This window comes from Orcinus orca, chromosome 17 (genome assembly GCF_937001465.1).
Source record: "Orcinus orca chromosome 17, mOrcOrc1.1, whole genome shotgun sequence".
NCBI classification, from domain to species: domain Eukaryota; kingdom Metazoa; phylum Chordata; class Mammalia; order Artiodactyla; family Delphinidae; genus Orcinus; species Orcinus orca.
Genome location: NC_064575.1, coordinates 52,041,519 through 52,053,735, shown reverse-complemented (window position 1 = coordinate 52,053,735; position 12,217 = coordinate 52,041,519).

The following is a 12,217-nucleotide window of genomic DNA, read 5'->3' as shown; positions in this document are numbered from 1 at the left end:
TGCATAAATATTTACAATTGTTACATCTTCTTCTTGGATTGATCCCTTTATCATTATGTAGTGTCCTTCTTTTTCTCTTGTAATAGTCTTTGTTTTAAAGTCTGTTTTGTCTGATATGAGAATTGCTACTCCACCTTTCTTTTGATTTCCATTTGTATGGAATATCTTTTTCCATCCCCTCACTTTCAGTCTGTATGTATCCCTAGGTCTAAAATGGGTCTCTTGTAGACAGCATATGTACAGGTTTTATTTTTGTATCCATTCAGCCAGTCTGTGTCTTTTGGTTGGAACATTTAATCCATTTACATTTAAGGTATTATTGATATGTATGTTCCTATTACCATTTTCTTAATTGTTTTGTTTTTGTTTTTGTGGGTATTTTCCTTCTCTTGTGTTTCCTGCCTAGACAAATTCCTTTAGCATTTGTTGTAAAGCTGGTTTGGTGGTGCTGAATTCTCTTAACTTTTGCTTATCTGTAAAGGTTTTAATTTTTCCATCAAATCTGAATGAGATCCTTGCTGGGTAGAGTAATCTTGGGTGTAGGTTTTTCCCTTTCATCACTTTAAATATGTCCTGCCACTCCCTTCTGGCTTGAGGAGTTTCTGCTGAAAAACCAGCTGTTACCCTTATGGGGATTCCCTTGTATGTTATTTGTTGCTTTTCCCTTGCTGCTTTTAATATTTTTTCTTTGTATTTAATTTTTGATAGTTTGATTAATATGTGTCTTGGCATGTTTCTCTTTTGGTTTATCCTGTGTGGTACTCTCTGTGCCCTCTGGACTTGATTGACTATTTCCTTTCCTATGTGTAGGGCTGTCTCTGACTATAATCTCTTCAAATATTTTCTCAGCCCCTTTCTTTTTCTCTTCTTCTTCTGGGACCCCTATAATTCGAATGTTGGTGCATTTAATGTTGTCCCAGAGGTCTCTGTTACTGTCCTCAATGCTTTTCTTTGTTTTTTTTTCTTTATTCTGCTCTTTGGCGGTTATTTCCACCATTCTGTCTTCCAGCTCACTTATCCGTTCTTCTGCCTCAGTTATTCTGCTATTGTTTCCTTCTGAAGTATTTTTAATATCAGTAATTGTGTTGTTCTTCACTGTTTGTTTGCTCTTTAGTTCCTCTAGATCCTTGTTAAATGTTTCTTGTATTTTCTCCATTCTGTTTCTGAGATTTGGGGTCATCTTTACTATCATAACTCTGGATTATTTTACAGGTAGGTTGCCTATTTCATCTTCATTTATTTGGCCTTGTAGGTTTTTACCTTGCTCCTTCATCTGTAACATATTTTTTTGTTGTTTCATTCTTTTTTTTCTCTTTTTGATGGGTGATGTTGTATTCCTGCCTTACTGGTTGTTTGGCCTGAGTTGTCCAGCACTGGAGTTTGCAGGCCGTTGGATAGAGCCGGGTCTTGGTGCCAAGGTGAGGACCTCTGGGAGGCCTCACTCCGATTAATATTCCCTGGGGTCCTAGGTTCTCTGTTAGTCCAGCAGTTTGGACTCAGAGCTCCCATCACAGGAGCTTGGGCCCAACCTCTGGCCTGGGCACCAAGATCTCACAAGCCAGTTTGCCGGCAGTTCGTCCCGTCCCCTTAGATGTCCGTGGTCCCCCACTGGTGCCTGATAGGTGCACTACTTTTGAGGAGACTCGAATTCCGCATCCTCCTAGTAGGCCATCTTGACTCCGCCCTCTGCTAAATGTTAACATTAGGAAAAGCTGAGTGAAGCATAAAGGGGAGCTTTATACTGTTTGTGCAACTTTTCTGTAAGTATAAAATTATATCAAAATAAACATTTATTTTTTAAAGCATAAAGTAATGGGACTGTTGTTAAGACTTCCTCACATTGCTAAATGGTTTAGTATTAGTTCTATTGTGAATTACATATTGGGAGGGAAGATGAGGCACTAGAATCATTTTAGGGCTCAGGGCCTCTAAATGCTACTTTCAGCAAATTGGCTCTGTCCCTGGGAAATCACCAGGCAGCTCTATTCCTCACCCAAGCCCATTTCTTCCCTCCTTGGAGGTTGAAGGAACTTAGAGACACCTCCTACTGCACCACCACTCCCTCCTCCAGGACAGTTCTAAGGGCTTGGGCCCTTGACCCCCAGGGTGTGGGCATACTTTATGGTGTCAGTAGGGCAATCCCAGCAGAATATACCATTCAACCTTAATTCCAGAGACAGAGTATGCATGCTTGGGGCAGGGTCATTTCGTTAGGGTAATAATAAATCCTACTTTCCAGGTTATAAGAATTAGATGAGATAATATATGCTACAACAAGGGTGGACCTTGAAAACAGTATGCTAAGTGAAATAAGCCAGATACAGAAGGACAAATATGATTCCACTTATATGAGGTGCCTGAAATAAGCAAACTCACAGCAACAGGAAGTAGATTAGTGGTTACCAGGAAGGGGGCAGTGGGCGAATGAGGAGCTGTTGTTTAATGGGTACAGAGTTTCTCTTGAGATGATGAAAAATTTCTGGAGCTGAATGGCAGTGATAGTTGCACAACAATATGAATGTACTTAATGCCGCTGAACTGCACACTGGGAAATGGTTAAGGTGGTAAATTTTATGTTTATGTATATCTTACCACGATCAAAAATACTAAGAAAATTCAAAGAATTAGATGAGATGATTAAAAGCTCTTATAAAGCCCCAGCCCATAGTGGACACAGATACCATTAGCTTCCTCCTTCACTAAAGTTTTAGAAAATAGAACTATTATGTAATTGTTCCATGTGATTTTTGACCATGGCAGCCACATTTGTTTTTTATAATTAACCACATTCTTAACCCCACTATGACATGGTTTTCAACATTCATTTTTTATTCTAATACAATGTTAAGACTGAATGATGAATTTTTAAAAAATGTTAGGCTCACATGTCCTGTAAGAGCATTTCTGTTTAGCATAACAGATCAAAACTGAAATCAACTACATGATTCCCAACGGTGCTGTGAGGAATTTTGGCCATGGCTCTAGGTACAACTTTACAGATATGCTTGCATATACCCTAACACTGTTGATTAATTAAACTGTGTTCCTCCCCAGGTTTGGGCAGTCACTCATAACCCTCTTCCCACTGGAGCTGCCATTGCTCCTACCACTTCCAACAGAGGACCCCTGAGCCACCTGTGGTGAAAATTTCATACCTAGGCCCTCAGCCTAGGTTTGGCATTTCTGTGACCACTGTAGCTGAGCTTGAAAGTTGCTCTTAGAGTTAGTGTTATCATGACATCTTGCTGCTTCTGAGCATGTGGCCAAACTCTGCCAAGATGCTGACACATGATTGGCGTTTCATTGCCCGTTTCACTTAGCCCCGGTTTTGTGACAAGGCTCCCGCTGCCTGGTGAGACTTCATGCTCAGCCTTTTGTTAAATGAGGATTATGTGCAGGGTCCTGGCCTTGGACGTCAGGGTGAGACACTGTCTTGCAGAATACTTCTCTTTTATGGTTTTCTGTAATGGAAATTTCATTGTTCCACACTTTAGCTTTGGTTTTGTAATCACTGATTATATAATGAATTCTGGTTCTGTTCTGGCAAAATCAGTCTGCACTGTTAAAGACACAGAAGATACAGCTGCTTTAGAACATACAGAGATGGATCCTCCAGGTCCATAAGTCCCACCACCTCCACCACCATCCTTGTCAATCTCCTGAAAGATCAGTTTCACGGTATACTACAATTTGGAGGGGATGGTAGTGCCATAGCCTGACAGCTCCTTCACTGTTGCGCAAAGGGTAGCAGGTCCTCGTTTTGGAGTTTGCAATTTTGTGAAACGTCAGCTACCTCTAGTGGGGCTAATTGCCTCCCTCATGTCTAAGTGCTTGAAAGTCTTTGGCCTTGACTTCAAGATTTGGGTTTCCAGATAAAATACACAACTCCCAGTTATATTTCAATTGTAGATAGACAATGAATACATTTTTTAGCATAAGTATGTCCCATGCAATACTTGGGACATACTTACACTAAAAAAAGTACTCATTATTTGTCTGAAATTCAAATGTAACTGGGCAGCCTCTTATTTTTACTTGCTAAATCTGGCAGCCCTACTCAAGATCAGACTCTTGTCATTGTCCTATCCTCTGGGTCTGTCCTTGTGGGACTCTGATAATTCATTTTGCCAAGAAGCCTGAGACAGAATGAGGGAAAGGAAGAATCTTAATCACACTTGGCCTTTTGTTCTATCTAGCTCCGAGTGTCACAGATATGCATTAAATTCATAAATAAATGAAAACCTCTCATTTAGACAGCTGAAGTTTAGTTCATTTCTATCCTGAAACTTTAGCAAATTGGATTCCATTGAAAGGAAGGATGGTGTAAAGAGGAAAGAATGATCTAGGGACTGAGTCACTCATCCCAGGCCCAGTGACCATGGTGTGGAGTGACCACAGCGTAGCACTCTCTGTTTAGTCTCTATTTGAAAACGTAAAGCATTCAATTAAATGACCTCTAAGATCTCTTCCAGGGCTAATAATTCTGTGGTTCTGGCTTCAAAAGGTCTGAAACTTCTGAGGTATGTTACTGAAAATCACAATATTAGATTAAAAAGTTTTAAGGGCTTCCCTGGTGGCGCAGTGGTTGAGAGTCCGCCTGCCGATGCAGGGGACATGGGTTCGTGCCCCGGTCCGGGAGGATCCCACATGCCGGGGAGCGGCTGGGCCCGTGAGCCATGGCCGCTGAGCCTGCGCGTCTGGAGCCTGTGCTCCGCAACGGGAGAGGCCACAACAGTGAGAGGCCCGCGTACCGCAAAAAAAATAAATAAATAAAAAGTTTTTAAACTTAAGGAATTTTTTATTAATGCTTAATTTTTAAAATAAGTTGCTTACTGATTTTCTGAGAAGCATACGTATCTTGACACTTCCTCAGAGCTCTTCCTATTACATTAAATATATTGTGCAAACTTTTTACATAATTAGTATTCAGGTACAAGATTTGCCCATCAGGATACTCTAATAGAATTTTCCACGTCTATCATTCTTTTTTATTTATTTATTTATTTTTTTCACGGGCCTCTCACCGCTGTGGCCTCTCCCGTTGCGGAGCACAGGCTCCGAACGCGCAGGCTCAGCGGCCATGGCTCACGGGCCCAGCCGCTCCGCAGCATGTGGGATCTTCCCGGACCGGGGCACGAACCCGTGTCCCCTGCATCGGCAGGCGGACTCTCAACCACTGCGCCACCAGGGAAGCCCCACGTCTATCATTCTTAAATGACTTTGGTAAACTCCAACATTCTAAATTAAAGCTGTAACATGAACTCAAGTCATAAGTAGTCACTCTAAGGAGAGATCAATATGATCTTGGGTAAAGAAAGATATTTTATGAAAACATTCTTAATTGAGACCCAAAATATATGCTAGGGAAAAAGCGTTTAGGTGAGCACACTACTCGTTCTTTTCAAGTAGATTCAACAAACATATTGATCACTGGACCATCCCACACACTCCTCTGGCTTCAACCTCCATTTTATAAATGTTTATGGCTTCCATATCTCCATGGCCACATTTCATTTCTCTCCTCCGTTTCAGAGCCAAATTTCTAACTCCCTTCTAGAAATCTCTACGTAAATGTCCCACAGGCTTCTCAAACTCAGTAAATCTAAAATAAAGTGGAAATTAACACAACATTGTAAATCAACTATACTTCAATTAAAAAAATATAAAATAAAGTACCTATTATCTTCACCCCGCTACCTGCTCTATTGGTCTCCTCAAACTTGATTAATGGTATTATTATCCACCATCATAATTAGCACAAGCTAGAAATCTGATAACTAGCTCTGAATCAACACTCTGAATCAACAGTTTACCAAGTCCACTTAGTTCTGCCTCCTAAATGTCTCTTGAATCTCTGTCCATTCCGAGAACACTGCCTTAGTTCAAGCCCTCTCACCTGAACTAGGTAGGTAGTAGTCTTCAGAATCTTTCCCACCCACCTGCACAGACACAGAGTGATATTTCTAAAATGTGGCTCAGATCATCCTAACCCCTCCTCACCATAGCTATCCACTGCTTAGAGAAGAAGGGCTGAACTCTTTTACATGAGAAATGTGACCTTTCGATGTATGACCACAGCTGATTACTCCCAACTTCATCTCCCTCCTCAATACCCCACAACTTGCCATTTCGCCTGTCCATTATCTCCTTCCAGGCTTGCCTATACTCATCCCTTTACAGAAGTATCCCTCCTTTATCTCCAGCTGGTGAACTCCTACTCATCCTTCAAGACCTCATTTAAGGGTCACCTGTGGGCAGGCTTCTCTGCTTAGTCCCCTTCCTTACTCTACCACATACCCACTTAGTGACCCCTCATGCAACACCTCAGCACGTTGTTTATACCCTCACTGTACTGCTAACCCTTTGCATTACAATTACATATTTTTCACCTGTTTCCTCTACTAAACTAAGAACTCTTTGAAGATGGGGCCATGGATTATTTGGCTTTGCATCCCTAGGACCTAGCAAGGGGCTTGAGACAAGGCAAGTGCTCCATAAACATTATTTGCGGGGTTGGGGGTGGATAAATGAAATAAAAAAGAGGTGGACTTTTTAGATAGGTATCGTGCTAAGTGCTTTATCACATTTATTTCCTATGACAACTTTATAGAGGAAGATACTACTACTACTGCCATTTTTATAGATTAAGAAACAGAGAGTTTAAGTAACTTGCCTAAGTCCACATATTAATAAATGATAGAGTCCAGAGATGGCTTTTGTTCCTCCAGATTCTTTCCTTGCTCAACTATGCGAAGGTATTGATGAGCAGAGGAGAGGTCAAATGTCAGCAGGCTGTAAGGGAACACTATAAGAGCAGGGAGATTCTACAGATTGGATATTCTGTTTCTCAATTATTAGAAACTCATTACTCATTAATTAAATATTCTCTGAATCCCACTTAAATTCCAGGATTCCTGATCTTTATTTTTACATTTTATAGTTTTTATTATTATAAAATATTTGCTATTACAGAAAAGTATATAAAATATGTGCATGGTTTAAGAGTAATTATTACATGTTTAATCTCCACACATGTCAAGAAATAGAATTGTCAGGGCCTCAGAACCCTGCCTGCCTTCTCTCTCCCGCTGAGCACTGGAGAAATCACCATCCTGACCTCTGTGATAATCATTTCCTTGCTTTTATTTGTTGCTTTGCCACATAGATAGATATAGATAGAGACATATAAATATATATTTCGAGTTTCCCATTGCTGCTATAACAAACTACCACAAACTTCGTGGCTTAAAATTATCTTACCGTTCTAGAGATCAGAAGTCTAAAATGGCTGTGCAGGGCTGTGTTCCTTCTAGAGGCTGGGATGGAATCTGTTATCTTGCCTTGTTCAGTTCTAGAGGCTGCCCCTTTCCTGCATCTTCAAAGCCAGCAGCATGGCATCTTCTGTCCTCTCTTCCCTTTGCTTTTGTTCTCTTGTCTCTATGACTCTGACTCTCCTACCTCCTCTCAAAAGGTAGCCTTGTGTTTGCATTGGGCTCAACTGGATAATCCAGAATAATCTCCCTATCTCAAGATTCTTAATAACATTTGCAAAGTTCTTTTTACCTTATAAGGTAACATATTTACAGGTTCCAGGGATTAGGATGTGGACATCTTTGGGGGACATTTACAAGTTTATCACAACCTCTAAATAATTTCCTTTAGTAATGTCTATTCTTGAACTTCATTTATATGGAATCATATGGTATATATTCTCTTGCTCATATAATCCATTTACATTTAATGTAATTATTTATATATTAGAGTTTAAAACTACCATCTCATTTATATTTGTCCCATGTATTCTGTATTGCCTTTTCTTTCCTTTCTTGCCTTCTGGGGTTGTTCAAAGAAATATTTTAAAGACCCCATTCTTTTTCTTCTACTGGTATGAAAATTATATACTCTCTATTTTTTAGGGATTATTCTAGAACTTAATATGCATCCTAAACTTAAAGTCTGAAATTAATCAATGCCTTTACTTTCTCCCACATAATTCAAAGACCTTAAAATATTTTAATTCCATTTACACTTCCTGACATGTTTTGTTCTCAAATATTTTAGCTCTATCTTGTTATTATTGTTGTAAGTTTTGCCCTTAAAGACTTTATAACTGTTGTTTTACAGTTAATATTCACTTAGATGTATCCATATATTTATCATTTTCTTTGCTTTCTTTTGTCTTCTATCTCAGGTCTTCCTTGTGAGATCACTTTTATTTTACCTAAAGGAAAGGTCTTAAATCAGAGTGTGATGGTGGCAAACTCTCTCAGCTTTGATCTGTCTAAGAATAACTTTATTATGACCTCATTCTTGAAAGACTTTTTCTGGGTGTAGAATTCTAGGTTGCCGATTATTTAAGTTTATAAACCACAGGTTTATATAAGTACATAAGTATATAAACCATTGATGGTTTCATTCCACTGGCTTTTGGCTTCCTTTGTTACTTCCTTTGTTACTATTGAGAATTCAGCTATTGTTTAGTTGCCACTCCTTTGAAGATCATCCTTTCCTCTGGTTAATTTTAGCATCTTATTTGTCTTTGGTTTGTTAAAGTTTCACCATGATGAGTCTGGGTATAAATTTGTTTTTATTTTTTCTACTTATTATTCTTGTATCTATGGATTGATATCTTTGATCAGTTTAGAAAAATTCTTAGCCATTATCTCTTCAAATATTATCTTTATCCAAGCACTTCTCTCTTCTCCTTCTGAAAGTCTGATTAAATGAATGCTACACCTTTCACTCTGTTTTCTTGCCTCTTAACCTCTCTTTTACATTTGCCATATTATTGTTTCTCTACACTGTACTCTGAATAATTTCTCCTGATCTATATTTCACTTCTCTAATTTTATCTTCAGTTATATCTAAGCTGCTTAAACATGACTGTTGAGTTTTTAATTTGGGTTATTGTATTTTTTATTTTGAGACATTCTATTTGGTTCTTTTTAAATCTGCTAAATCATTTTTTATCATTTCCTTTTCTGTACATATGTTTTCTACTTTTTCTTTGAATTGAGGAAGCATAGTTGCTTTTATAGATTGTCTAGTGATTTCAAAGTCTGAAGTCTTTGAAGGTCTCTTTCTTTTAGTTCTCATTCCTGATGGCTTATGTCCTTGTAGGTTTAGTTATTTTTGACTGTACACTGTTCGTGGTCCTTGAAATTTTATTTGGAGGGATTCTTTGAAGACTAGGTTGACACTAATTTTCTCCAGAAAGCACTTTCATTTGCATCTGCTAGGCACACAGGGACACTTTAATTCACTTTAAAGTAAAGTCACAACGTAAGAGGGTTTTACGGTATTATGGTTTCTTTTTCTCTTTGTTTTTGTTCATTTATTTATTTTTTTCATCATCAACTTGATATGGGTTTGGAAGCTGTGGAAGTACTAACTTGCAGTTATAACTTCTCAGAGCAGTTCCCTGCATTTACTACCTGTCTTGCTCTGCTCATCATAAGGACCTGAGGGAGGAGGATCCTTTACTTTTGTTTCACCCTTGCCCTGAGGGTTTTACCCTTATTAGTGAGGGGAGGAGCAGATGCTGGGCTTTGGCTTTGTCTTTGTCCTGAGAAGCCCACAGAACCAAAGTTCAAGTTTGCCCCAAATGGCAAATGTTCTTAGTTCAAAAACAGCTTCAGACTGCCACTTAACTTTCAGAGACCTTGTATCCCTTTGATGTGGGGCTTTAACTTCTTAATATCTTGCCAGAGCTTTGATGCTTTTAAGAAGTTATAAAAAAAATTTTTTTAGTCAGTGTTTTTTGTGGTTTCTAGTAGGAGGTTGGTCTGATCCCCATCTTGCCTTATTCCTGGAAATGGAAGCCCTTTGCTCACCTTCCTAGGCTTGGCTGAACTGCACACTTAGAAACTAGAAACCAACGTGATCTACTGTAAGCAAGTTAACATATGAAAAAGTAAGCACATATTTTATTCTTTTTTTTTAAACATCTTTATTGCAGTATAATTGCTTTACATTGTTGTGTTATTTGCTCCTGTATAACAAAGTGAATCAGCTATACATATACATATATCCCCATATCCCCTCCCTCTTGCATCTCCCTTCTACCCTCCCTATCCCACCCCTCTAGGTGGACAAAAGCACCGAGCTGATCTCCCTGTGCTATGCAGCTGCTTCCCACTAGCTATCTATTTTACATTTGGTAGTGTAAGTATGTCAGTGCCACTCTCTCCCTCCGTTTCAGCTTACCCTTCCCCCTCCCCATGTACTCAAGTCCATTCTCTACGTCTGTGTCTCTATTCCTGTCCTGCCACTAGGTTCTTTGGAACCATTTTCTTTCTTTTCAGATTCCATATATGTATGTTAGCCTACGGCATTTGTTTTTCTCTTTCTGACTTACTTCACTCTGTATGACAGTCTCTAGGTCCATCCACACCTCTACAAATGACCCAATATCATTCCTTTTTATGGCTGAGTAATATTCCCTTGTAAATACGTGCCACATCTTCTTTTTTTTTTTTAATTTTTATTGAAATATAGTTGATTTACAATGTTGTATTAGTTTCAGGTGTACAGCAAGGTGATTCAGTGTTTTATATATATATGTACATTGTTTTATATATATGAACATAAAATATATATATTCTCTCTATATATTTACATATATATTCCTTTTTAGATTCTTTTCCATTATAGGTTATTGCAAGATATTGAGTATAGTTCCCTATGTTATACAGTGGGTCCTTGTTGGTTATCTATTATATATATAGCAGTGTGTATATGTTAATCTCAAAGCCCTAATTTATCCCTCCCCCACCCACCAGCTTTCCCATTTGGTAACCGTAAGTTTGTTTTCTATCAGACTAGACACATTTCAGTTGTGAAAGAGGCACATGTAGTAGTGACTACTGTATTAGACAGAGCAGTTTTATTTTTTTTATTTTTATTTTTATTTTTTAACATCTTTATTGGGGTATAATTGCTTTACAATGGTGCGTTAGTTTCTGCTTTATAACAAAGTGAATCAGTCATACATAAACATATGTTCCCATATGTCTTCCCTCTTGCGTCTCCCTCCCTCCCACCCTCCCTATCCCACCCCTCCAGGCTGTCACAAAGCACCGAGCCAATATCCCTGTGCCATGCGGCTGCTTCCCACTAGCTATCTACCTTACTATGTTTGTTAGTGTGTATATGCCCATGACTCTCTCTCGCCCTGTCACAGCTCACCCTTCCCCCTCCCCATAACTTCAAGTCCGTTCTCTAGGAGGTCTGCGTCTTTATTCCTGCCTTACCCCTAGGTTCTTCATGACATTTTTTTCCCTTAAATTCCATATATATGTGTTAGCATACAGTATTTGTCTTTTTCTTTCTGACTAACTTCACTCTGTATGACAGACTCTAGGTCTATCCACCTCATTACAAATAGCTCAATTTCGTTTCTTTTTATGGCTGAGTAATATTCCATTGTATATATGTGCCACATCTTCTTTATCCATTCATCTGTCGATGGACACTTTGGTTGCTTCCATGTCCTAGCTATTGTAAATGGTGCTGCAATGAACATTGTGGTACATGACTCTTTTCGAATTATGGTTTTCTCAGGGTATATGCCCAGTAGAGGGATTGCTGGGTCATATGGTAGTCCTATTTTTAGTTGTTTAAGGAACCTCCACACTGTTCTCCACAGTGGCTGTATCAATTTCCATTCCCACCAGCAGTGCAAGAGTGTTCCCTTTTCTCCACACCCTCTCCAGCATTTATTGTTTATAAAGTTTTTGATGATGGCCCCTCTGAATGGTGTGAGGTGATACCTCATTGTAGTTTTGATTTGCATTTCTCTAATGATTAGTGATGTTGAGCATTCTTTCATGTGTTTGTTGGCAATCTGTATATCTTCTTTGGAAAAATGTCTATTTAGGTCTTCTGCCCAGTTTTTGATTGGGTTGTTTGTTTTTTTGATATTGAGCTGCATGAGCTCCTTGTATATTTTGGAGATTAATCCTTTGTCAGTTGCTTCATTTGCAAATATTTTCTCCCATCCTGAGGGCTGTCTTTTCGTTTTGCTTATGGTTTCCTTTGCTGTACAAAAGCTTTTAAGTTTCATTAGGTCCCATTTGTTTATTTTTGTTTTTACATCCATTTCTCTAGGAGGTGGGTCAAAAGGATCTTGCTGTGATTTATGTCAGAGTGTTCTGCCTATGTTTTCCTCAATATTTTTTATAGTGTCTGGCCTTACATTTAGGTCTTTAATCCATTT